The 24,452-nt window shown below is 40.5% G+C and overlaps 1 protein-coding gene across 5 annotated transcripts in view; it reads right to left on the minus strand.

Annotated features, from left to right (window-relative positions):
• FBXO10 (F-box protein 10) overlaps positions 1-24,452 on the minus strand; it is a 77,639-nt gene that overhangs the window by 50,562 nt on the left and 2,625 nt on the right. Inside the window, exon 2 of one of the 5 annotated variants that reach the window (XM_081238403.1) lies at positions 10,682-10,808. The exons of the other annotated variants lie outside the window; for them this stretch is intronic. The gene's annotated coding sequence lies outside the window, so the exon portion shown is untranslated. The remainder of the gene's footprint in view (positions 1-10,681; positions 10,809-24,452) is intronic. 5 annotated transcript variants of the gene reach the window in all.

The following is a 24,452-nucleotide window of genomic DNA, read 5'->3' on the forward strand; positions in this document are numbered from 1 at the left end:
TAATGAATATAAAAACAAAAATAAACAAATGGGACCTAATTAAACTTTAAAGCTTTGCACAGCAAAGGAAGCCATAAACAAAATGAAAAGACAACCCACAGAATGGGAGAAAATATTTGTAAATGATGCAACCAACAAGGGATTAATCTCCAAAATATACAAACAGCTCAGGAAGCTCAATATAAAAAAAAAGCAAATCAAAAAATAGGCAGAAGACCTCAATGGACATTTCTCCAAAGAGGACATACAGATGGCCAAAAAGCACATGAAAAGATATTCAACATTGTTAATTATTAGAGAAATACAAATCAAAACTACAATGAGGTAGCACCTCACACTGGTCAGAATGGTCATCACTGACCATCACTGAAAAGTCTACAAACAATAAGTGCTGGAAAGTGTGTGGAGAAAAGCGAACCCTCTTACACTGTTGGTGGGAATGTAAACTGGTGCAACCGCTATGAAGAAGAGTATGGGGGTTCCTTAAAAAACTGAAAATAGAACTGCCATATAATCCAGCAAGCCCACTCTTGGGCATATATCTCAAGAAAATCATAATTCAAAAAGATACATGCACCCCAATGTTCACTGCAGCACTATTTACAATAGCCAAGACATGGAAGCAACCTAAATGTCCATCGACAGAGGAACAGATAATGAAGATGTGGTACATATATACAATGGAATATTACTTGGCCATAAAAAAGAATGAAATAATGCCATTTGCAGCAACATGGATGGACCTAGAGATTATCACACTAAGTGAAGTAAGTCAGACAGAGAAAGACAAATATCATATGATATCACTTATATATCACTTATATGTGGAATATATCATTTCTATATCACTTATATGTGGAATCTAAAAAAAATGATACAAATAAACTTATTTACAAAACAGAAAGACTCACAGACTTCAGAAGCAAACTTATGGTGACCAAAGGGGAAAGGTGGCGGGGGGGAGGGATAAATGTATATATATATTCTGTATATACACATTACTATATACAAAATAGATAATCAGCAAGGACCTGCTGAATAGCACTGGGAACTCGACTCAATATCCTGTAATAACCTATATGGGAAAAGAATCTGACAAAGGATGGACATATGCATATGTATAACTGAATCACTTTGCTGTACACCTGAAACTAATACAACACTGTAAATCAACTATACTCCAGTACAAAATAAAAATGAAACTAAAAAAAAAAAAAAGAAAACTAGAGAGTCCAGAAATAGATGTGTACATATACTGGTCAACTGATTTCTGACAAAACATAAATGCAATTCAGTGGATGGAGAAAAGTCTTTTCATCAAATGGTGCTGGAAAAATGATATCCGTATGGAAAAAAAAAAGAACTTTTGCCTCATACCTCACACCACACATGAAAAAGTAACTCAAGATTGATTATAGACATACACATAAAAACTAAATCTATAATGCTCCTAGAAGAAAATATAGGAAAATACATTTGCAACCTTGGGGTAGGCAAAGATTTCTGAGAACACAAAAGGCATTAATCATTTAAAAAAACCTAGTAAATTGGTCTATCAAAATTAAAATTTTCTGTTTATCAAAAGACATCATTAGGAAAAGAGAATGATAGAACAGGGAAAAATATTTGCAATACAACATATACAGGACAAAGGGCTTGAATCCAGGATATATTAAGAAATCCTACAACTCAGTAATAACAAAACCCAATAAAAAATAGGCAAAGATTTGAACAGAAACTTCAAAAAGAAAAATGAACAGCCGATAAACTCATGAAGAGATGCTCAACATCTTTAGTATTCATTATTACTCAATTTGTATTAAAACCATGATGAGATAAATGTGTTTCACACACACTAAAATGGCTAAAATTAAGAACACTGAAAGCATCAAAGATGTGAAGTAACCAGAATTCTCATACATTGTTGGTAGGAGTATTAAATACTAGAAGCACTTTAGGAAATAGGCAATTTCTTCTGCAGTTAAAACATATACCTATCCCAGGACTTCCCTGGTGGTCCAGTGGTTAAGAATCCTTCTTGCAATGCAGGGGACACAGGTTCGACCCCTGGTCGGGGAACTAAGATCCCACATGCCGTGGGGCAACTAAGCCTGCGCACCACAACTACAGGGCCCATGCGCTCTGGAGCCTGCAAGCCACAACTAGAGAGAAGCCCACGCACCGCAACAAAGAGCCCGGGCACCACAACAAAAGATCCTGTGTGCCACAACTAAGACCCAACACAGCCAAAAAATAAATAAATAAATATTAAAAAAACAAACAAACCAAAAAACCACGTACCTATTCTGTGACCTAGAAATTCCACTCCTAGATATTTACCCAAGATCAGTGAAAATGTGTATCTACGAAAGGACTGATATAAGAATGTTTACAGCAGCTTTATTCCTAATAGTAAAACAAACAGAAAACTAGAAACAACCCAAATGTCCATCAACAGAAGAGTGGATAAACAAATAATGGTGTATTCGTACAATGGAGTACTATTCAGTAATAAAAAGGGATGAACTGCTGATGACACACAACACGGATGAATTGCAAAAAGAATGTGCTAGGCAAAAGAAATTAGTCACAAAAGACTACATATTGTATGATTCCATTTAGGTGAAGTTCAAAAACAGATAAAATCATCTATGGTGATAAAAATCAGAACAGTGCTTGCCAATGGGGTAGGGATTGACTTGCGGGGGTCAAGAGGAAACTTTGGGAGTAAAGGAAAAGCTTTATAGCTTCACTGGTATGTGAGTTATATAGGTGCATACATGTAAAAAACCTCACTGGACTGTATGCTTCCGTTCTGTGCATTTTATTGTGTGTAAACTTTGCCTTGAGTTTAGGGAAACCTCCTTAATTTCTCTTCGGTCTCCTTCCCTCCCTCTCTCTCCCAGATAGCCTCTCAAGCCCTATGTTTCTGCCTCCTTAAGTACTCTCAAATTAGTCTTTGCTCTCTACCCTCTCTGTCACTGTGTTATTTCTGGCTTCACCATCTTTAGACTGGATTACTACAGTAGAGTCTTAACCGGTCTCCCCGGAACCACTCCTGCCTCCATCCAATCCATCTGACATTCAGCTGCCAGAGGAATCTTTCTAAAATATGAATCTGGTCTGGTCGCTTAGTGTGAAATTCCTCAGTGGCCCCCCATGGCTTCTAGGATAAAGTCTAGTACAGAAGACAGGTCATGAGCTTGTTTATTTCTCTGGCCTCATCCCTGACATTCTTCCCACCCTACCCTCACTCTCCCAGTAATATCTCTACAGAGGGCCTTTCCTCATCCTCTCCTTAGATATGAAGTGCCTCTCTGGCTTCCAATGGCAACCTGAGAACAGCTCTATCACACAGCCTCTTTAAAAATGTAAAACAAGACAGAGGACACAAAGCAAATGTGTAGGCTAGCGAATTGATTTATAAGGCAAACATCCTGTCAACCACCTCCTGGGTCAAAAAACAATTTTGCCAGCCAGAAGCCTCCAGAAGCCTCTCCATGTGCCCCATCCCAATCCTGCCCCCCCAGAGTAAACATTTTCCTCCTGACTCTGTAGTAATCCCTTCCTTAGGTTTCTTTGTGATTTTATCACCTAAGCATGCATCCTTAGATAGTATAGTTTTAGTTTTGTCCTTAGGTTTTTAGCTTGATAAGTGTTTGATTCTCATTCCATCTACAGGTTCCCCTTCCATCCTTTTCTCTTCTTTACTACATTATCTGTTGAAGAACTTGAACCATTTGACCGAAGTTTCTCAGTCTGGACTTTGCCAACCGCATATGTTCTCATGGGAGAGTTCACTTTTTTGCCCTGTCAGCTGATCTCCTGCGTATTGGCAGCTGGATCAGGGGCTAGACTAGACTCAGGTTCCATCCCTTTAGCAAGTCTACAAGTGGTGTGTATCTTTTTATCAGGAGATGTCCACAAGTCTGGCTGCCACTTTTTTGATGTCAGTGCCCACTAACGCCCAGTGCCTAGACCCATTCATTTCCCTGGAGGTAAAAAGACGGTGAAACTCCAACTGGATCATCTGGTTTTGATTTATTTGCTGAAATAACTTTCAGCAAATAGGAGAGTCTTCTCTTCATCCATCATTTGGTTACCCAGAGGTACAGTCCACTTAGGAAAGGCCAGCTTGACTCTTTCATTTCCCAGGTTTCAAGATGATGAATTTGTCCCGTTACACTTTGAAGGTAACCAATTTGGGTTTGTGTGTGCATGTGTGTGTGTGTTTAAACTATTATTATAAACACATGGATTTAAACATATTTTATGGCTTTCAAGTCTTTGAATTTGATATTCTTCCTGAAGCTCAAATTGAGCCAGCTTTGGCCTCGATTTAGTTCCTCAGTGCTTCTGGCACAACCTCAGTAATCTTTGATCGTTTCCTTGCTATGTGGCACTTCAAGATGTTCCTGGCTCACTTTTTACATTTCTTGCCCAGACATGGTATCAGACAATTCTCTAAGAAAGAATTTGTGTTTATTTTAAATTGAAATTTTTACTGAGATAGTTGTAGGTCTGTATGAAATTGTAAGAAATAATAGAGATCCCTTGTATGCTTTGCCCAGTTACCCGCAGTGGTAACATTTTGCAAAACTACATCATAATAACACAACCAGCACAGTGACATTCAGAGTTCCTGTTTTACTTATACTCGTTTTTGTGTGTCTATATTACATTCTGTACAATTTTTATCACCTGTGTAGGTTCCTGTATCCACTATCCATAGTCAAGACACTAACAGTTCCAACACCACAAGGACCCCTCATACTACCCTTTTATAATCACACCTACCACCCTCCTGACTCCTCTTCCCATCCATAATCCCTGACAACCATTAATCTGTCCTCTATTCTAAAATTGTGTCACTTAAAAATGTCATGTAAATGGAATCTTACAGTATGCAAGGATGGGACTGGCTTTTTTCTCTCAGCACTATTCCTTGGAGATGCATTCAAGTCTGTGTATCACTAGTTTGCTCCTTTAGAATGCTGAGTAGCATTCCACAGCATTGATGCACCAGTGTACATTTGCAGAATATTGACAAATGCATTCACACATCTAATCCAAACCCCACCAATATAGAATATTACTGTCACCCCAGAAAGTTCACTCATGACTTTTCTTAGTCAATCCCTAACCCCAATCTCAAGAGGCAACCACTGTTGTGATTTTTCTACCACAGATTAGTTTTGTCTGTTCTAGAATTTCATATAAATGGAATCATGAAGTAAGTATTCTTTTGTGTAAGGCTTCTTTCACTCAGAAGAACATTCTGGAGACTCATCCATTTTGCTGCATGTATCAGTAGCTCATCCCTTTTTATTGTGGAGTAGTAGTTCATTATATATTAATATATCACAGTTTTTTAAAAAATCGATCCTCCTATTGGTAGAAAGCAAAACTGTTTCCAGTTTGGTGCTATTATGAATAATGTTGCTGTGACTATTCTTATACAAGTGCTATGTGGACATATGTTTTAATTTTTTTGAGTAAATGCTTAGAAGGGAAATTGCTGGGTTCTTTTTCCAAAGAACATTTTACGCTCTCACTACGAATGTATAAGAAACACCATTGCTCCACAACTTCACTAACATTTACTGTTGTTGGTCTTGTATCATTCTGGTGGATATATAATGGTACCTCATTAAAAAAATTTTTTTATTGAACTATAGTTGATTTACAATATAGTGTTACAGATTCAGATTCTTTTCCATTATAGATTACAAGATACAGTACTGAATATAGTTCCCTGTGCTATACAGTAGGTCCTTGTTGTTTAATCTATATTATATATAATGGCATGTATCTGTTAATCCCATGCTCCTAAATTTATCCCTCCCCTTCCCCTTTCCCCTTTGGTAACTGTAAGTTTGTTTTCTATGTCTGTGAGTCTGATTCTGTTTTATAAATAAGTTGATTTGTATTATTTTTAGATTTCACATATAAGTGATACGTAATATTTGTCTTTCTCTGACTTATTTCACTCAGTATGATAATCTCTAGGTCCCTCCATGTTGTTGCAAATGGCAATATTTCATTCTCTTTTCTGGCTGAGAAATATTCCATTGTATATATATACCACAACTTCTTTATCCATTCACCTGCTGATGGACACTTAGGTTGCTTCCATGTCTTGGCTATTGTGAATAATGCTGCAATGAACATAGGGGTGCATGTATCTTTTTCAAAATCGGTATCTCATTTTGGTTTTAATTTGCATTTCCCTCATGACTAATGATGTTGAACACTTTCATGTGCTTATTGGCCTTTCATATATCTCTTTTGAAGTGTTCAAATCTTTTGTCTAATTTTTAAAAAATGGGATTGTCTTTTTTATTATTGAATTATAGGACTTCTTTATATATCCTTTGCCAGATAAATGTTCTGTGAATATTTTCTTCTACTCTGTAGCTTGTCTTTTCACTTTCTTAATAGTATCTTTTGATGAGAAGTTTTTAATTTTGATGAAGCTGAACATACTTTTTTTAAAAAAATGATTATTGGTTTCTTTTACCTGAGAAGCCTTTGTTAAATCCCCACACAATGAAGATATTCTCCTATATTTTCTTCTAAAAGCTTTGTGGTTTTAACTTTTGCATTTTGACCTATGATACAATCATGAATTAATTTTTGTTATGGTATGAGGTGGAGGTTGAAGTTAATTTTTTTATGTGAATATCCAGTTATTCCAGCGCCATCTGTTAAAAAGAATCTCCTTTCCCTATTGGCTTGCTTTGGTGCCTTGTCAAAAATCAAATGACAGGAGAGTGGATCTATTTCTGGGTGATTTATTCTGTTTCGCTGAACTATTTGTCAATCCTTATGCCAGCACCACACTACAATTTTACACTTTTCCTTTGATAAATTGGGCTTTTAGTGTCAAGTCCAAGAACCCTTTACCTAGCTCTAGCTCTAGATCCTAAATATTTTCTCCTTTTTTTTTTTTTTTTTTTTTTTTTTTGCGGTACGCGGGCCTCTCACTGCGGAGCACTGGCTCCGAACACGCAGGCTCAGCAGCCATGGCTCACGGGCCCAGCCACTCCGTGGCATGTGGGATCCTCCCGGACCGGAGCACGAACCCGCGTCCCCTGCATCGGCAGGCGTACTCTCAACCACTGCACCACCAGGGAAGCCCTGTTTTGGTTTTTTTTTTCCTAAAAGTTTTATAGTTTTACCCTTCACGTTTAAGTCTATGATCCATTTTGAGTTAATTTTTGATTTAGGTATAAGATTTAGTTTGAAGTTCATTTTTTTGGGACCTGTGGTCGTCCAACTGTTCCAGCACCATTTGTTGAAAGGGCTATCCTTTCTCCACTGAATTGCTTCTCTACTTTTGTCAAAAATCAGTTGAGCTTATTGTTCTGGTTTCTTTTAGTGGAAGCAATATTTCAAGACTACAATCTGGGTATTAGAGATGCTTATTTCTACTAGGTTTGGTCACAGTTTCTAAGCCTTTTCAGCAGACTTCTGTCTCCTCCACCAGAATGTAGGTTTCTTTGGCAAGGACTGGATACCTTGCTCTCTGAAGACCCAATACCTGGTGTTGACCCCCTTCTCTACTCCAATTATTCAGAGCAACAGAAAAGAAAATCACTCTAAGCAACAGAGTTCCTAGATTACTCCAACACCGGGTCCACATGTCTCAGGTACTATGAGAGTGGGATTCTGCCTTTTCTGAGGCTCTAAGTTCTTTCAGGAAATGCTGCCAGTAAGTAAACCAAAGGAGACAAGTACATGATTTATTATTACCTACAGGTGACTTGACCAGAGTCACTGGGAGAAAAAACAGGTCAGCAGTACCTCTGGTAAGATTAAGTTAACCCTTTCGTATTCAACTCTCACATAACTCATTCTTTCCCTCACAACTTCTTATCTTTGCACTCCACATTCCTCCCAAACATCTCCCAGACCTTCCGCAGCTCTGCCTCTAATTGTCCCTTTCCTAATTTGACTGCTGCTCTTCTCATTACAGTGTCATTTGCAGGAGGGAGGAGCTCTGATGCCAGGACTCTGAGTGGGCTGAATGCAGTTCAGTTTCAGGTGGGCCTCTCCTCCAACTAGGTTCTTGGCTCACTTATGAGGTAATTTAATTTAAAATGTTATTTTGCCTGTCCATCAGGTCTTGGTGACCTGTACATGATTGTCTGAGTTCAGTGACTTCATACGTCACATTTTTTCCAACCCTGACCCTTCACACAGTCCCTTCCTGAAACCTCAGATTTAGCCTCCTTCTCTACATAACAGATGCCTCCTCTGAGTATCCTGTGTCTCACACAGTTCACATTTATCTTTGTAAATTTATATCCCTATTAAGAGGAGCTCATTTACAATAGTATTCTCTGTCCTTGCTTCACTTCTTTTTTTCCTTGTTATATTGCTACTTCAATTTAAAACCACCAGAAGAACACTGTTATCACCATTTTAACACGTTCCTATATAAAAGAATACAAACTGTCAACCACCCAAAACATTTCTTCCCAGAGGGTGATCCCATCCCAGGAAGGACCACTTGCTGCAAGTGGAAGGAGTATCTTTCAGTCATTATTAAGAACTCTGACCTACTTCTCAGACTCCGTGCTCTCCTCAGCCCCACCTCTCAATTTCCAATTTATTAGCATCTTTGATTATAACTGTATGCTCTTCCTCCAGGGGCACCATCTAATGTGTACTTTCCAACGTGCCTTATCCACAATGTTCTTTCCTTCTACAAGGGACAACTCTGACAGGTGTTCAAGAGTGAATCAGAGAATCCTAAAGAAACCCAATCTCAACAGCCTTCCAGGTGACAGGTTTCCCTATGGCGTCATGCAAGTCTGCCCAGGAGGGCCCTCTCTGGGACCCAATGCTAACGGTCACTACTCCAATTCTCAGGAGGATGTAGAGACCCAAATCACAGTTACTCAAACTACGACCACCAAGCCCGATTACTGCATCCAACCTCACTGCTGACTTGAACCTATTTCACTATCTATTAGCGTTCAACCCAGTCAACCTGCTCAATGCTCCATGTGACATCCCACAGTACCCAGCACTGCCAACTCCTGTCCTAGATGAGTCACCACAGCAGCCCATCAATAAGGAATACACTGGGCCACCAAAACTGAGCTATAGAGAATACAGCAAGAACCAAACACACCATCTAATACCTAGCACAAAGCATGACTTTAAGTAAATGAATAAACAGAAGTGAACTGCCATCATGCCTCTACCCCAATTTTTTGGTGAATAATTAGTTCTTGCAAACTTATATAAATTTACTATATAAACACAGCTTCAAGGGCCCTCCCTCCCCTCACAAAATTCCTGCATCTACACAGAAATTCTTACAGAGAAATTCTTAAAGTTTCACTGTGAATTAAAAAAATTAGAGAATTAAAAATCCCTTTCATTTCTTGTTCCTTTGTTTTGCAAACACAGCCCTTACAGAGTGTGAGGGACTCTAGGATGAGAAAGAAGTGACAGGAAATGGACACAGCTAATAACAACCTGAGAGAGAAGGTATTAATCATAATTGCAGCTTACAGAGCTCAAGAGGAAAGAAAATCTTTAAACCAGACTTGGTGGGACTTCCCAGAGGTTCTTAAAATATGGCTCTTGGCCACTCCCCCTCAGAATCACCCAGGGCCTGTTCCTAGCCCCACTTCAGATCTCCAGAATCAGAATCTCTGGGGTGGGAAGGTAAATTGGTACAGCCACTATGGAGAAGAGCATGGGGGTTCCTTCAAAAACTAAAAACAGTACCACCATATGATCCTGCAATCCCATTCCTGGGCATATATCTGGAGAAAACCCTAATGTGAAAAGATACATGCACCCCTATGTTGATAGCAGCACTATTTACAACAGCCAAGACATGGAAGTAACCTAAATGTCCACTGACAGATGAATGGATAAAGAAGATGTGGTAGGGCTTCCCTGGTGGCGCAGTGGTTGAGAGTCCACCTGCCGATGCAGGGGACACGGGTTCGTGCCCCGATCTGGCAAGATCCCACATGCCGCGGAGCAGCTAGGCCCGTGAGCCATGGCCACTGAGCCTGCACGTCCGGAGCCTGTGCTCCATAACGGGAGAGGCCACAACAGTGAGAGGCCTGCATACCGCAAAAAAAAAAAAAAAGATGTGCTATATATATATATACAATGGAATATTTCTCAGCCATAAAACAGAATGAAATAATGCCATTTGCAGCATCATGGATGGACCTAGAGATTATCATATTAAGTGAAGTCAGACAGAGAAAGACAAATATCATATGATATCACTTATATGTGGAATCTAAAACAAATGATACAAATGAACTTAGTTACAAAACAGAAATAGACTCAAAGAAAACAAACTTTTGGTTACCAAAGGGGACAGTGGGGGGATGTGGAGATAAATTAGGAGTTTGGGATTAACATATACACATTACTATATATAAAATAGGTAAACAACAAGGACCTACTGTATAGCACTGGGAACTATCCTCAATATCTTGTAATAACCTATAATGGAAAAGAATCTGAAGAAGTACATATATCTGAAGAAGTGTGTATATATATATACCTGAATCACTTTGCTATACACCCAAAACTAATAATAATAATACAACATTGTAACTTAACTATACTTCAATTTAAAAAATTAATTAAATAAAATATAAGGAAAAAAAAGAATCTCTGGAATGGAACCAATTACCTGCAACTTTACCAAGATCCCTGGTGACTGTAATGAAAAGGGCCCCCTTTCCACACTTTGATGCAGCACTCCCAATAAAGGGCTCTCCTCAGCTTCAACCCTTTCAGTGAGTGGCTCTCCCAGTATCCTGCAAAGTCAGAAGACCTAGGATTAAGTGGTATGCAAGCTTGAGCAAGTCACTTAACCTCCCTGGGCCTGGTTTCCTCATATGTAAATTGGGGAGCTTGATACCACACCAAAGGATTGCTGTGTGGTATCTAATGCATGTTGTGTTGATAATTAGTTGCTGTGTGGTATCTAATAATAATTAGTTGCTGTGTGGTATCTAATGCATATTGTGTTGATAATTAGTTCTCTTTACCAACTATTTCCAGTTTCCCCTCCTTTTGCCACATGACAGGACTGCACTCTCAGTCCCTCCTGTGGTTGGTTGGGTAGGGTCACATGACCAGTACTAATCAATGAGTTTTGAGAAGGGATGCGTGTCACTTCTTAACTGGAGCACTTCACTGCCTGTGCAAGATCATCCAGAGCTCTCTTCTTTCCAGCACAGCAACTGGCAACATTTGAGATTATGGCTACTGCTACTCTGGTAGCCTGGGTCCTTGAGTGATTAGGAAAAGCAGAGTCCCCCTGCCAACCCAAAATGGATACCATGCATGAAACATAATCCTGTGTGTTGGGTTAAGGAACTGAGAATTTGGGGACTGTTTATTACTACAGCATAACCTAGCCCTTCCTGACTGATAAGAGCATGTGAAACTCTAAAGAGTGCTATTATGAAGCTCCTGGAGACCACCCATTCCATGGCTTGTCTGCAGTGATTCAATATCATATTTCCCAATACTGAGCTGAAATCTAGATCCTAGTTACTTCCTCAGTTGGTCCCTGGTTCTATCCCCCTGGGGCCACTGGAGTTCTGCTCTCTTATATATGCTGCATATTTGGTATAAGCATTAGATGACAAACTCAGAAGCTTGTACTCTACTGTAGGTTCCTCAGGAGGGAGTGGCCTGATTAGAGCTGCATTTTAAGGAGATCCATCCAGGAGAGTAATGTTGGGTGGAACACTGAGGGAAGAAACTCACAACTCTGCAAATATTAAATGACAGTTTCTTTCCCTCAGGATGATGTGAGGGTCTCTCGAGGATTTGGGGCAAATGTGCCTGACACAGAAACTACTACGGCTTCAGTCTTCTTGGAATTTCGAGAAGCTCACCCCACAGTGGGAAGCAAAGGGTATTGGATCTGGCCTCTTGTGGGAAGGAGGATTTCCCAGCAGGGGATTTTTCCATCCTTCAGCAGTTGTCTTCCTCCAAAATTTCCCATGTTCCCAGCTCTAGGCAACACCCCAAGGCTAAATCGAGACTGGGGCTGACAGTTGTCCCCTCAAGAGCCCTCTGAACTTAGAGAGGATTTCCTTTCATGAAAACGTTCTGTTCTCTGTTGTTCCATTTGGCATTATTTACTATATCTTTACAACACTAATCCATGGGGATCCACAGAGCAACCAGCTAACACTTTAAAAAAATGTATTCCCACATGATCATCTCAATAGACACAAAAAAAAGGATCTGACAAAATTTAACATCCATTCATGATAAAAACTCTCACCAAAGTGACTATAGAGGGAATATATCTCAACATAATAAAAGCTATTTATGATAAACCCACAGCCAATGTAATACTCAACAGTGAAAAGCTGAAAGCCTTCCTGCTAAATTCAGGAACAAGACAAGAATACCCACTCTCACCACTTCTATTCAACATAGTACTGGAAGTCCTAGCCACAGAAATCAGACAAGAAAAAGAAATAAAAGGTATCCAAATTAGTAAAGAAGAGGTGTAACTGTCACTATTTGCAGATGACATGATACTCTCTCTACACAAAGTCTCCACACAAAAACTATTAGAATAAATGAATTCAGCAAGGTAGCAGGATATAAGATTAATATACAGAAATCTGTTGTATTTCTTTACACTAAAAATGAAATATCAGAAAGAGAAAGTAAAAAAGCGACCCCGTCTAAAATCATGTCAAACAAACAAACAAACAAAACCAAAAAACCAAAAACAGAACTTAGGAATAAATTTAACCAAGGAGGTTAAAGACCTATATGCTGAAACCTATAAAACACTGATAAAGGAAACTGAAGATGATTCAAAGAAATGGAAAGATATCCAATGCTCTTGGATTGAAAGAATGAATATTGTTAAAATGGCCATACTACCCAAAGCAATCTACAGATTTAATGCAATCCCTATGAAAATACCCATGACATTTTTCACAGAACTAGAACAAATAATCCTAAAATTTACACGGAACCACAAAAGACCCAGAATTGTCAAAGCAATCCTGAGAAAAAAGAACAGAGCTGGAAGTATAACCCTTCCAGACTTCAGACTATACTACAAAGCTACAGTAGTCAAAACAGTGTGGTACTGGCACAAAAACAGACATATAGACCAACGGAACAGACTAGAGAGCCCAGAAATTACAGCACCCAGAAATAAACCCACACACCTATAGTCAATTAATTTACAACAAAGAAGGCAAGAATATACAATGGAGAAAAGACAGTCTCTTCAACAAGTGGTGTTGGGAAAGCTGGATAGCTATATGTAAACTCAATGAAATTAGAACGCTCTCTCACACCATATACAAAAATAAACTCAAAATGGTTTAAAGGCCTATAGGTAAGACATGACACCACAAAACTCCCAGAAGAGAACATAGGCAAAACACTGTCTGACATAAATCATAGCAATGTTTTCTTAGGTCTTGCAAGGCAAAAGAAACAAAAGCAAACTTTAGCTTTTGCACAGCAAAAAAAAACCATCAACAAAATGAAATGACAATCTACAGAATGGGAGAAAATATTTGCAAACAATGCGACCAACAAGGGGTTAATATCCAAAATACATAAACAGCTCGTACAACTAAATATCCAAAAAATAACCCAATCAAAAAATGGGCAAGGGCTTCCATGGTGGCGCAGTGGTTGAGAGTCCGCCTGCCGATGCAGGGGACACGGGTTCATGCCCCGGTCCGGGAAGATCCCACATGCCGCAGAGCGGCTAGGCCCGTGAGCCATGGCCGCTGAGCCTGCGCGTCCGGAGCCTGTGCTCCGCAACGGGAGAGGCCACAACAGTGAGAGGCCCGCATACCGCAAAAAAAAAAAAAAAGATGTGCTATGTATATATATACGATGGAATATGTAATAATAATAAACAGTGGCAAAAAAAGGGCAAAAGACCTAAATAGACATTTCTCCAAAGAAGACATGTGTTAACAGGCACATGAAAAGATGCCACACATCACTAATTATTAGAGAAATGTAATCAAAACCACAATGATGTATCACCTCACACAGTCAGAATGGCCAGCATCAAAAAGTCTACAAACAATAAATGCTGGAGAGGGTGTGGAGAAAAATGCTGTCGGTGGGAATATAAATTGGTACAATCACTATGGAGAGCAGTATGGAGGTTCCTTAAAAAACTAAAACTAGAGCTACCATATGATCCAGCAATCCCACTCCTTGGTATATATCCAGAGAAAACTCTAATTCGAAAAGATACATGCACCCCAATGTTCACAGCAGCACTATTTACAATTGCCAAGATAAGGAAGCTACCCAAGTGCCCATCAACGGACGAATGGTTTAAGAAGATGCGGTATATATACACAATGGAATATTACTCAGCCAACTGCAGCAGCATGGATGGACCTAGAGAATATTATACAATACTTAGTGAAGTTAAGTCAGACAAATATATGATACCACTTATATGTGGAATCTAAAAAAAGAGTACAAATGAATCTACACACAAAATAGAAATAGACTCACACAGAAAACAAATTCATGGTCACCAAAGGGCAGGAGGGAGTAAATTAGGCGTATGGGGTTAACAGACACAAACTATTACACTATACATAAAGTAGATAAGAAACAAGAATTTACTGTATAACAGAGAATTATATTCAGTATCTTGCAATAACATAATGGAAAATCTAAAAAATAAATACATATAACTAAATCACTCTGTATACCTGAAACTAACACAATATTGTAAATCAACTATACTTCAATTTAAAAAAATGTATTCAAGTTTTGCCCTTCCTTTCGCCACTGGGGCCTCTGAGCTATGGAATTAAAAGTAACAAATATCCCCCAAGGCCTGTGCCTGTAAAGAAACAACAGTGGGAACTTGTTTGGATGGGAGGGAGCAGGTCCTGAGGTAGACCTCAAGCTGTTCCTTTTTTAATGTGTTCCCAAGAGTGTGAGAACTCAGGGTTTCTGTGTGGCCTCTACCTAACCGCACAGTGGAGGGATCCACATGCCTCTGGGCCACCTGGTGTCCCCAGCCTCAGTGGGGAAGGAAGAGGCCACCCTCTTGGGAGGTGAGTCCCATGAAACTTGGCTCTCAACAAGCAGACTCTACTGTTTCCCATCCCCGTGACTTGAGGCAAATCCTTTAACCTCAAGTGAGGTTAAAGTGAGCCTATTTCCTCATCTGTAAAGAGGCTAATGATGGCTATCTTGCTACCCCTCATGAGAATTTTGAGAATTTCCAAAGGAAAAAAATCATTTATTCAACAAATATTCGTCGATTGTCTACTACTATGCTAGGCACTGTTCCCAAGTACTGACAAGCAGTAAATAAGACAAGACCCTCAGGGACAGGCAAGACATTTAAAAAATAATAACATAAATGCTAAGAAGAGAAATAAATCAGGCTAAGGCGTATATGTGTGCATGCATACATGTGCTATTTTATTTTTTTAATATTTATTTTATTTATTTATTTTGGCTGCACCGGGTCTTAGTTGCAGCACATAGGATCTTCCTTGTGGCACCTGGACTCTTAGTTGCAGCATGCAGACTTCTTACTTGCGGCATGCATGTGGGATCTATCAACCCAGCCAGGGATGGAACCCAGGCCCCCCGCATTGGGAGCATGGAGTCTTAGCCACTGGACCACCAGGGAAGCCCCCCACATGTGCTATTTAGATAGGGTTGTCAAGGAAGGTCTTTGAGGAAGTGACATTTGAACAGAGACCTGAATGACATTTAAAGCCATGGCATAAGATCACTAGAGAGAGTGAAGATGACCAAGGCCTTGCCGGCCTAACATCTAAAGGGCATGAAATAGAAAAGGACTTGATAAAGGAGAGATTGGGATTGAACCCTGAGAAAACTGTACAGAACTCTGGTCAACATGAGGTACCGGAACCAAAGCATTGCTGTGCTTTGTTCTGCTGTCTAGGCTGCCACTGCTTCTGAGAGGGTGGCTGCTGTGCCCATTTAGGTCACTGAGCATCATGATGGGTCGGCAAGTTAGGGTCAGGAATAAAACCTCTAGTGACATCTCTGCAGCTCACTAACGCTTTTGTGTGAGTGGATGTGTGGGGTGGGGGAAGGGGACGTGAGGAAGTACCGAGTTACAGCACAGGGACTACCCCTGTGAGAAGTGAGACAGCACATGCAGACGTAGGGCGGCCAGGTGACACGTGGCCTGAACACCTGCTGTGAAGAAATGCACTGTGACAAACTAGACATTCTCTGCCCTCAAGGAGCTTACATTTTATATAATACTTCTATTTATTGTCTGTCTCCCCTGAGTAAAATGTAAGCTCCTTGAGGGCAGAAACTCTGTATCACTGCTTTGTATTATGCCTAGAACTATGCCTGACCCACAGTAGGTGCTCAATAAACAATGAATGAATGATCACCATCATCATTATCTGGTATATTAGAACAGCTGAGACTATTGAAGTCTCAGCTATAGAATCCATACTGCGAGATAGATCCTTGTGGAATAAAATAAATAAATAAATAAAACCCAAGTATGTAGTCAACACTTGCTATGTATAGGACTGCGTGGCGGGCACTGCGAGGAGTCAGGAATCAGATAAAGACCCCGCCCTCAAGTCTGGTAGGAGACAAAGATATCACTCCCAACGCACCACCCCCCACCCCCGCAGAAACCCCCACAATACAGGGGAAAAGTGCTCAGTGCCATAAAAGAGGGAAAGCCCGTGTGTAAATAAAAATGTGTGTGAATAAAAATGTGACCCTTAGCTAGTGAAATCAGCCAGTTATAATAGAAGGCAACAAAAACATCAGGAGCTACTGTTTACTTAGCATGACTGTCTGAAGGGAACAGCATTAAGCACTTTTCATGCGTTATTTCCTTTTATTCTCTCAACATCTCTTCAACGCCTTACAACTCAGACTGTTGTTTCCAGGACCGAAGAACTGGTTAGAAACACCAACTCCTGGGCATCATTCCATACCTAATGGATCAGAATTGGCACTTTAACAATTTCACCAGAGAATCCATATGTACCATATGTTTAAGAAGCACTTATTTAAAGTATGTGTCTTCATTTTACAGATAAAAAAACTAAGTGAGAGAACTTAGGTGACAAACGGCTTACCCCAAGTCACTCTGTTAGACTGCAGCAGAGCCCCCTTTTGAAGCCAGACCTGACCCCAAAGTCTGGGTTTTTAACCATTAAGCCAAGCTTCATGGAAGAGCTGGCATCTGAGCTGGACTCTGAGATATGGGTAAAATTGGTGCATCCAGAGAATGCAGGAAGGGGGACTGTGGGCAGAGGAAACAGTGTCAGCCAAGCCTCCAAGCAGGAAACTTCCAGCTGGGCTGAGGACACAGTAAGGAGAAGCTCCGTCTGGCCGAAGCTCTGAGAGCCTGAAGGGGTCAGGGAGAGAGATCAGCTGGATCAGTTCACGCAGTTCTTGTTAACCCTGGGGGCAGCACAGATGGCCCTACCCCATACTGAGATGAGTCAGACAAAAGGGACACAAACGGCTTCTAGTTGGGGCTCTGCCTCTCTCTCTCACTGGGTAATCTTGAAGGCAGGGACTTAACAACTCTGCGTTCGTGGCCCACCTTTGTACAATAAAAAAGAATGCACTTACTTCCGACCTAGGGGAGGCCACATCAGTATCAAAGTGGTGGGAATTTTGCTTTTAATAAAAAAGGGGCGGGGGGAAAAGCCAGGACAGTTCAGAACTCTATTTAATATTTTCAAGGGAAAAAAAAAGATATTTTCCTCCCACATTATGAGACATACTAAACACCAGTGCAAATAACTATTATACAAACTGCATTCGTTGAGGAACTGTAATGGGTTAAGGATTTTAGATTTTTCTTCAAATCAAAGTACATTTCCTAAAGTTTTGTGGATTTTAGTTTGAAAGTACACAGAAATTAAAATACGGTGAACCATGAAAGAGCCCCATACATATACCTACACCTACACACACTATTGGAAAGTGAAACAAAACTTAAAACTTTGAAGACGACAAAAATCTCATTGGGCTTTTTATCATTTCTTCAAATCTCAGTTCTCTTCAGCCTGAGAAATAAACACTGTTTCTTATTTTCAGCTCTGAAATTTGATGACACAGACCAGAATGCTGTGTTCTGATGCAAGTATAGTGCTTTCAGATTGTGGCTGGGAGCTGTAAGGACCCTTTCTCCCTCCTTCAATGCACTGCCCATTCATTCTCACCTAGGAGAGTGCCCTGGGTCAGGAAACCCAAAACCCGGGTTTTAGTCCTGATTCTGATTCACTGGGTGACCTTGAGGGGGCAGGGAAAGGTGTGTTGAGAGCTTATTAAATACCAGGCGTTTTTTGTATGTCATCTCAACAAGCACTTCTAACAACCAGAGAGGTGGTAGTCTTCTTATGCCCAATTCCAGAAATAAATGGTTAACCCATTTTTTTTTTAGTCAGTAAGCAGCACAGCTGCTGTTCCCAGCCTGGACTGAGTCCAAAACCCCTGCTCTTTCTACTACAACAGTCTGCCTCCTAGTTTCCTGCTTCCTAGTTTCCTTTCTGAGGTTCTGGGGTTCCTAACTTGTGACATGATAGTCAAGGACCTTTTATCCTCACCATTACACATAAGCTCACAGATCATGAAATAAGAATGTTTACTCCTGCAATTGTTACGCAGTAGAGTATCACACAGTGTTTGACTTGGATGTGACACAGCAGTACTCTTGTTAGGAAGCCTGGCCCAAAGATTTAGGACCTCAAGCCAGATTTTGGGAAAATCAAGGCACCTGTGCCCAACAGCAGACCTGTGCCCAGCAGGGAGCTGTGCAGCAGCAATGAGGAATGAATACAGACCTTAAGCCGGCCCCAACCAACCCGAACCAACTACCCCAGACTCCCTCCCACCAGGCCAAGCGCTGGGTGTACAGGATCTTTTTTTTTTTTTGCGTTACGCGGGTCTCTCACTGTTGTGGCCTCTCCCGTTGCGAAGCACAGGTTCCAGACGTGCAGGCTCAGCGGCCATGACTCACGGGCCCAGCCACTCCGCGGCATGTGGGATCTTCCCGGAACGAGGCACGAACCCGTGTCCCCTGCATCGGCAGGCGGACTCTCAACCACTGCGCCACCAGGGAAGCCCTATACAGGATTCTTTATTGTAACTGAGCTAACAACGTTTGTAGCTGCCGACCATCTGATGGCAAAGAGCGTGAGTTTTCTTTTCAGAACTGTAGTACTAGAAGAACACTGGCAGCGATAGAAATCCACCCATGTAGGCACTGCTCCCAAGTTCTGAATGTCTGTTCTACTGAGTCTTCTGACTGCAAGTGCAAATAAGGGAGAGCTTATCATAAGAGTATATGTGGTATTAAGGGTATAGGATTTTATGGAAATACAAGAATAGAACCATAGTAGGTCTGGGCTTCCCAGAGTCTAGAAAGGTCTGGATCAATGGCAGCCCCAAGGCCCTCAGCAGCTGGAGTCTGAGTCTTCACTCATCTCATGATTCAGTCACTCTCCAAGGGTCTGCTCCATTCTCTTTTTGCCTGGAGGATACACAAAATTTTCTCTACCTCGTTGCTTCTGCTTCCTCCTAAGATCAGCTAGCCAGGACTCCTCAAAGGCTTGACTCTACCTCATGGCTTCTTTCTATATACCATTTCAGCTTCGATTTCTATAGCTCAGTGTCCAACTGTAGTCCCCAGTTCAAATTTCTAAGAGAACATGCATCTTTCTTTCCACTAGGTCACATCAGAGGTCCCTGGTGAGACTATGAATTGGCTGTTCTTGGGTCTGATGTCCATCTCTGGTTCAGTAAGTTCTGACCAGGGGGCAGGGATAGAGCAAGACTTTATGGTAAAAACATGGATGTCTGGGGCTGCCCCTCCATGAACAGGAGTTGTGGATGTAGAAATTTCTCTTAGAAAAGGCTGGGGGAATAGCAAGCACCACGGCTGACATGTTGAAAACATCTCCACATACTAGAGAGCCCCACACCTCTGCTGCTGTGGGCCACCAAGATGTCCTCAGCCAACAATGCTGAAGTGCCCAGTGGCTGGTGGGTGAAGGAGGTGGTTGTTTGACCGACCTCCTCCTTCCCTGTCAGTGGGCTCATGAACACGTAATGTCCTCCCCTTTTTCTTCTTGTACAGATTAACTGAGTTAATTCCAACTGCAACCTTTCTAACCCTCTTCTTTCTTTGTATCTCTCCTTCAGCCATTACTCAGTGTAGGGATGGTTGGTAGCTCTAACTTTTGTCTGCCTGGCGCACCTTCCCTCTTTTGGTTTCTTAGAACCCCACTCCCACTTCATTTAGTCCTGGTGGGGCTGTCATTCAGAGTGCCTCAGTCCTCCATCCACTAAGGATGGATACTTGACCCAAAGTAGGTGATCAGAATATCCCCTCCCCCTTGCCAGAGATGGGGACAACGCTGAAGAGTCCATCTGAGGAATGAAGCCAAACTAAGACAAGCAAGGTTGAGTGATTGAGAGAGACAGAGAGAGAACCCTAAAAATATTTTGAGCCCCTGGATCCAGCTATGCAGTTTTATAAGCCAATAGATTTTCTTTTTAAAGTTAAGAGTGCCTAAGCTGGTCACTTGCAACCAAGAGTCCTGACAAATATACACACAGTTTTCTCAAGGAAATTCTTTGCTCTCTCACTTTTTTCCTCCCTCATCTCATTTGTTCCATTTGTGGGTGCTTAAATGACTCTAATCAAAGCTGACACATTGTATTACAACAAGTCTACCACTAAGCATCAAGGGGAAAAGACAGTTCAGGTGGTCTAACGTCCCGGTACGGCCCAAAAGAAGAGTAGAGCTATTTATCACTTCCATAATTTATCAACTTCGGTTAAGTTAAAATTTCAAGGGTAACCATTAAAGAAGAGCTAGTGCATAATGTCCAAACTAGAAAGAAAAAAAGCAAATGATTAAAAATAGTGCCCCCCCACCTCAATAAAAAGGGAAAAAAGAGCTAAAATGAAATGGAGTTCTAGCAGGACAAACACACTGAAAGCATAAAATATGAAGACAAACGTAAACCTAAATACATCTGTGGTTATATTAAATGAATATGGACTAAATGTTCCAGTTAAGAGACAAAGGCTATAAAAAACCAAAACCCAATTATATGCTATTTATAAGAGACATATCCAAAACACATATACACAGAAAGGATGAAACTAAAAGGATGGAAAAAGATATACCCTGCATAGATTAACCAAAAAAGATGGTGTAGCTATACTGATATCAGATAAAATAGAGTTTAAGGCTAAAAAAATTCTTTTACTAGAAATAAAAAGGGCAACTTCATAATGATAAAAGGTTAGCACACTAGGAAGTATAACAACTCTGTATTTGTATGCACTTGATAATTGGGCTCAAAGATATAAAGCAAAAAATTAAACAGGGGAAATAGACAAATTCATAATCACAGTTGTGTATTTTAACACATTTCTCTCTATAATAGCTAGAATGGGCAAAAAATCAGTAAGGATGAAGATTTGAATATAATTAATAAACCTGATCTACTGGCAGTACACAGAACCATTACATAAAATCCAGTAATTTTAGAATTCATATTATTTTCAAGCACACATGTAACACTTATAAAAACTCACCATAAACAGAACCCTAACAGAAATATCAACAAATTTAAAAGATTAAGATTATTCAGAACAAGCTCACTGACTACAGTCAATTAATAAAAGATAACTAGAAAATACTCATATGTTTGGAAATTAAGAAACACATTTCTAAGATACCTATGAGTCAAAGGGGAAATCACAATGGGAACTAGAAAATATTTAGAAATAAATGATTAAAATATTACATATCAAAACGCTTGAGCTCTTGCTAAACGGTATTTGGAGAAAAATGTTTAACCTTAAATGGAAAGAATAAAAATAAAAAGTATAAAAATTAATGAACTAAGCATCCATTTCAAAAAGTTAGAAGAAAAACCAAAATATATAAAAGGAAAGTAAAAAAATTTTTTAAAAGAACAGAACTTAAAGAAATAGAAAACAAACTTACTACGGAAAAAACCTATGAAGACAAAAGTTGGTTCTTTGAAAGGAACCTCTACTGAAGCTCAAGAAGAAAAAAAAGAGAGAAAGCATAAAAATGAAATCAGAGGGCTTCCCTGGTGGCGCAGTGGTTGAGAATCTGCCTGCCAATGCAGGGCACACGGGTTCGTGCCCCGGTTCGGGAAGATCCCACATGCCGCGGAGCGGCTGGGCCCGTGAGCCATGGCCGCTGAGCCTGCGCATCCGGAGCCTGTGCTCCGCAATGGGAGAGGCCACAACGGTGAGAGGCCCGCGTACCGGAAAAAAAAAAAAAAAAGAGAGAGAGAGAGAGAGTCACGGAGTAACAGATACTTTTAAAACATATAACTGACAAGGAAACACTAACCAAAATTTATAAAGAACTCCGATAAATCAATAAGAAAACTGAAAAACAGGGAAAAGACTTAATAGGCAGTTTACAAAACAGGCCATCTGAATAACCAACAAAAAAGTGCTCGGGCTTCCCTGGTGGCGCAGTGGTTGAGAATCTGCCTGCTACTGCAGGGAACACGGGTTCGAGCCCTGGTCTGGGAAGATCCCACATGCCGCGGAGCAACTAGGCCCGTGAGCCACAACTACTGAGCCTGTGCGTTTGGAGCCTGTGCTCCGCAACAAGAGAGGCCACGACAGTGAGAGGCCCGCGCACCGCGATGAAGAGCGGCCCCTGCTTGCCACAACTAGAGAAAGCCCTCACACAGAAACGAAGACCCAACCCAGCCAAAAATAAATAAATAAATTGAAAGAAGGCTCAACATTAAAAAAAAAAAAAAGTGCTCATCAGTAGTAACCAAGGAAAGAAAATTAAAACCACAGGGATATCATTATACACCCATGAGAATGGTTTAAAAAATTTAAACCAACAATACCGAGTCATCTGCAAGGATAAGAAACAACTAGAACTCTCATATATTGCTGGTAGGAAAGTAAACTGGTACAATCACTTAGAAAACTAGTTTGGCATTATCTAGCAAAGCAATTCCACTTCAACATATATAAACTCATGCACATACACAATAGAAAATGTCTAAGGATGTTCCTGGCTGCACTGTTCTTGTGTTGCTTATAGTTTCTGAATACCAAGTATCTGTCACCTATAGGATGAATAACTACATTGTGACATTCATAACATAAAACACTGTTAGCGATAAAAATAAGTGCAGTCAACACATGGATTCAGCTCACAAATAAGTTGAGCAAAAGAAGCAAACACAAAACGCACACAGTATGATTCTATACGTATGAAGTTAAAAAACTAGTAAAAATGAACTGTATTGTTTGGGAATGCAAACATAGGTGACAAAACTACAAAGAAAAGCAAAGAAATGATTTTCACAAAAGTCAAAATGGTGGTTTCTTCTTGGGAGGCGTTTATGATTTGGAAAGGGTACTGAGTACTGGCAATGTTCTATTTCTTGACATAGGCGGTAGTTACATGTGTATTTTCCTTAGAATTGTTAAACTATATATTTATGGGCTTTACTCACTTGCATTCTTGTTGTATCTCATATTTTTTAAAGTTTAAAACACAATGAAATAGACATACTGATTATTTTTTGGTTCTTAGGCAAGTTGAGGGAACTGAAAATCCTTCATTTTTAAATTAAAAACTTGCACTCCCAAATCCCTAACAGGATATATGTCAAGTAAATTTTCAGTAATGCCTACTTCTCTTAGGACTATAGGTGGACAGAGTCTCTCGGGAACAGATATATGCTTTCCCAAGAGTCACCAGAGGATTCCTCTTACCTACGAAAAGTGAGATGAGTAGGCACCCAAAGTCCTGGAGTAGATATCTTGGTTAAAGGTTAGCATTCCTGAGTATCCTCGGTAGGCAGAATCCCGGAGAGTAGAAGCAATGTGCCAAAAAGCATTGGGTTAGGGTTAGGCAGAGAAGGGATTCAGCCTCCAAACCCTGATAAAAGGTTTGAAAATAGGGAAATCTATTGGGTGATCTGGGGTGACCCTGACCAAGGCTGCTAGGAAGAAAGGGCCCTATGTGCCGCCCAAACAGGGGAGACTGGAGGAACCCAGCCTGGTGACAAGCTCCACACGTGGCCCAGAGTGCAGTGCTTTGGGAGAATGGCTAATCACATCAGCATAAACTGAAAAAGCTCTAAACTTGGAAGCCAAGCATGGGATCAAGCTGGCAGGAACATGGTCAATTAAGGCACTGAGCAGCAGTGACCACACATCCTTAGACCGTGCAGGGCAGCTCTTCAACTGTGATATGATACAGCTGTGTCAGAAATAACACTGTGGGTGGACGGCTCAAACTCTGCAGTTCCCTCCCCTCTGGAGAGTGGAAGACTGACTGACTTCTTTGGAGCGTTTGAGCCCCCGTGGGGCTTGGAAGTGGGAGACATCAGAATTCTCACTAAAAAGGGCATTAACA

The sequence above is a fragment of the Mesoplodon bidens genome (genome assembly GCF_964165515.1).
Source record: "Mesoplodon bidens genome assembly, chromosome: 6".
NCBI classification, from domain to species: domain Eukaryota; kingdom Metazoa; phylum Chordata; class Mammalia; order Artiodactyla; family Ziphiidae; genus Mesoplodon; species Mesoplodon bidens.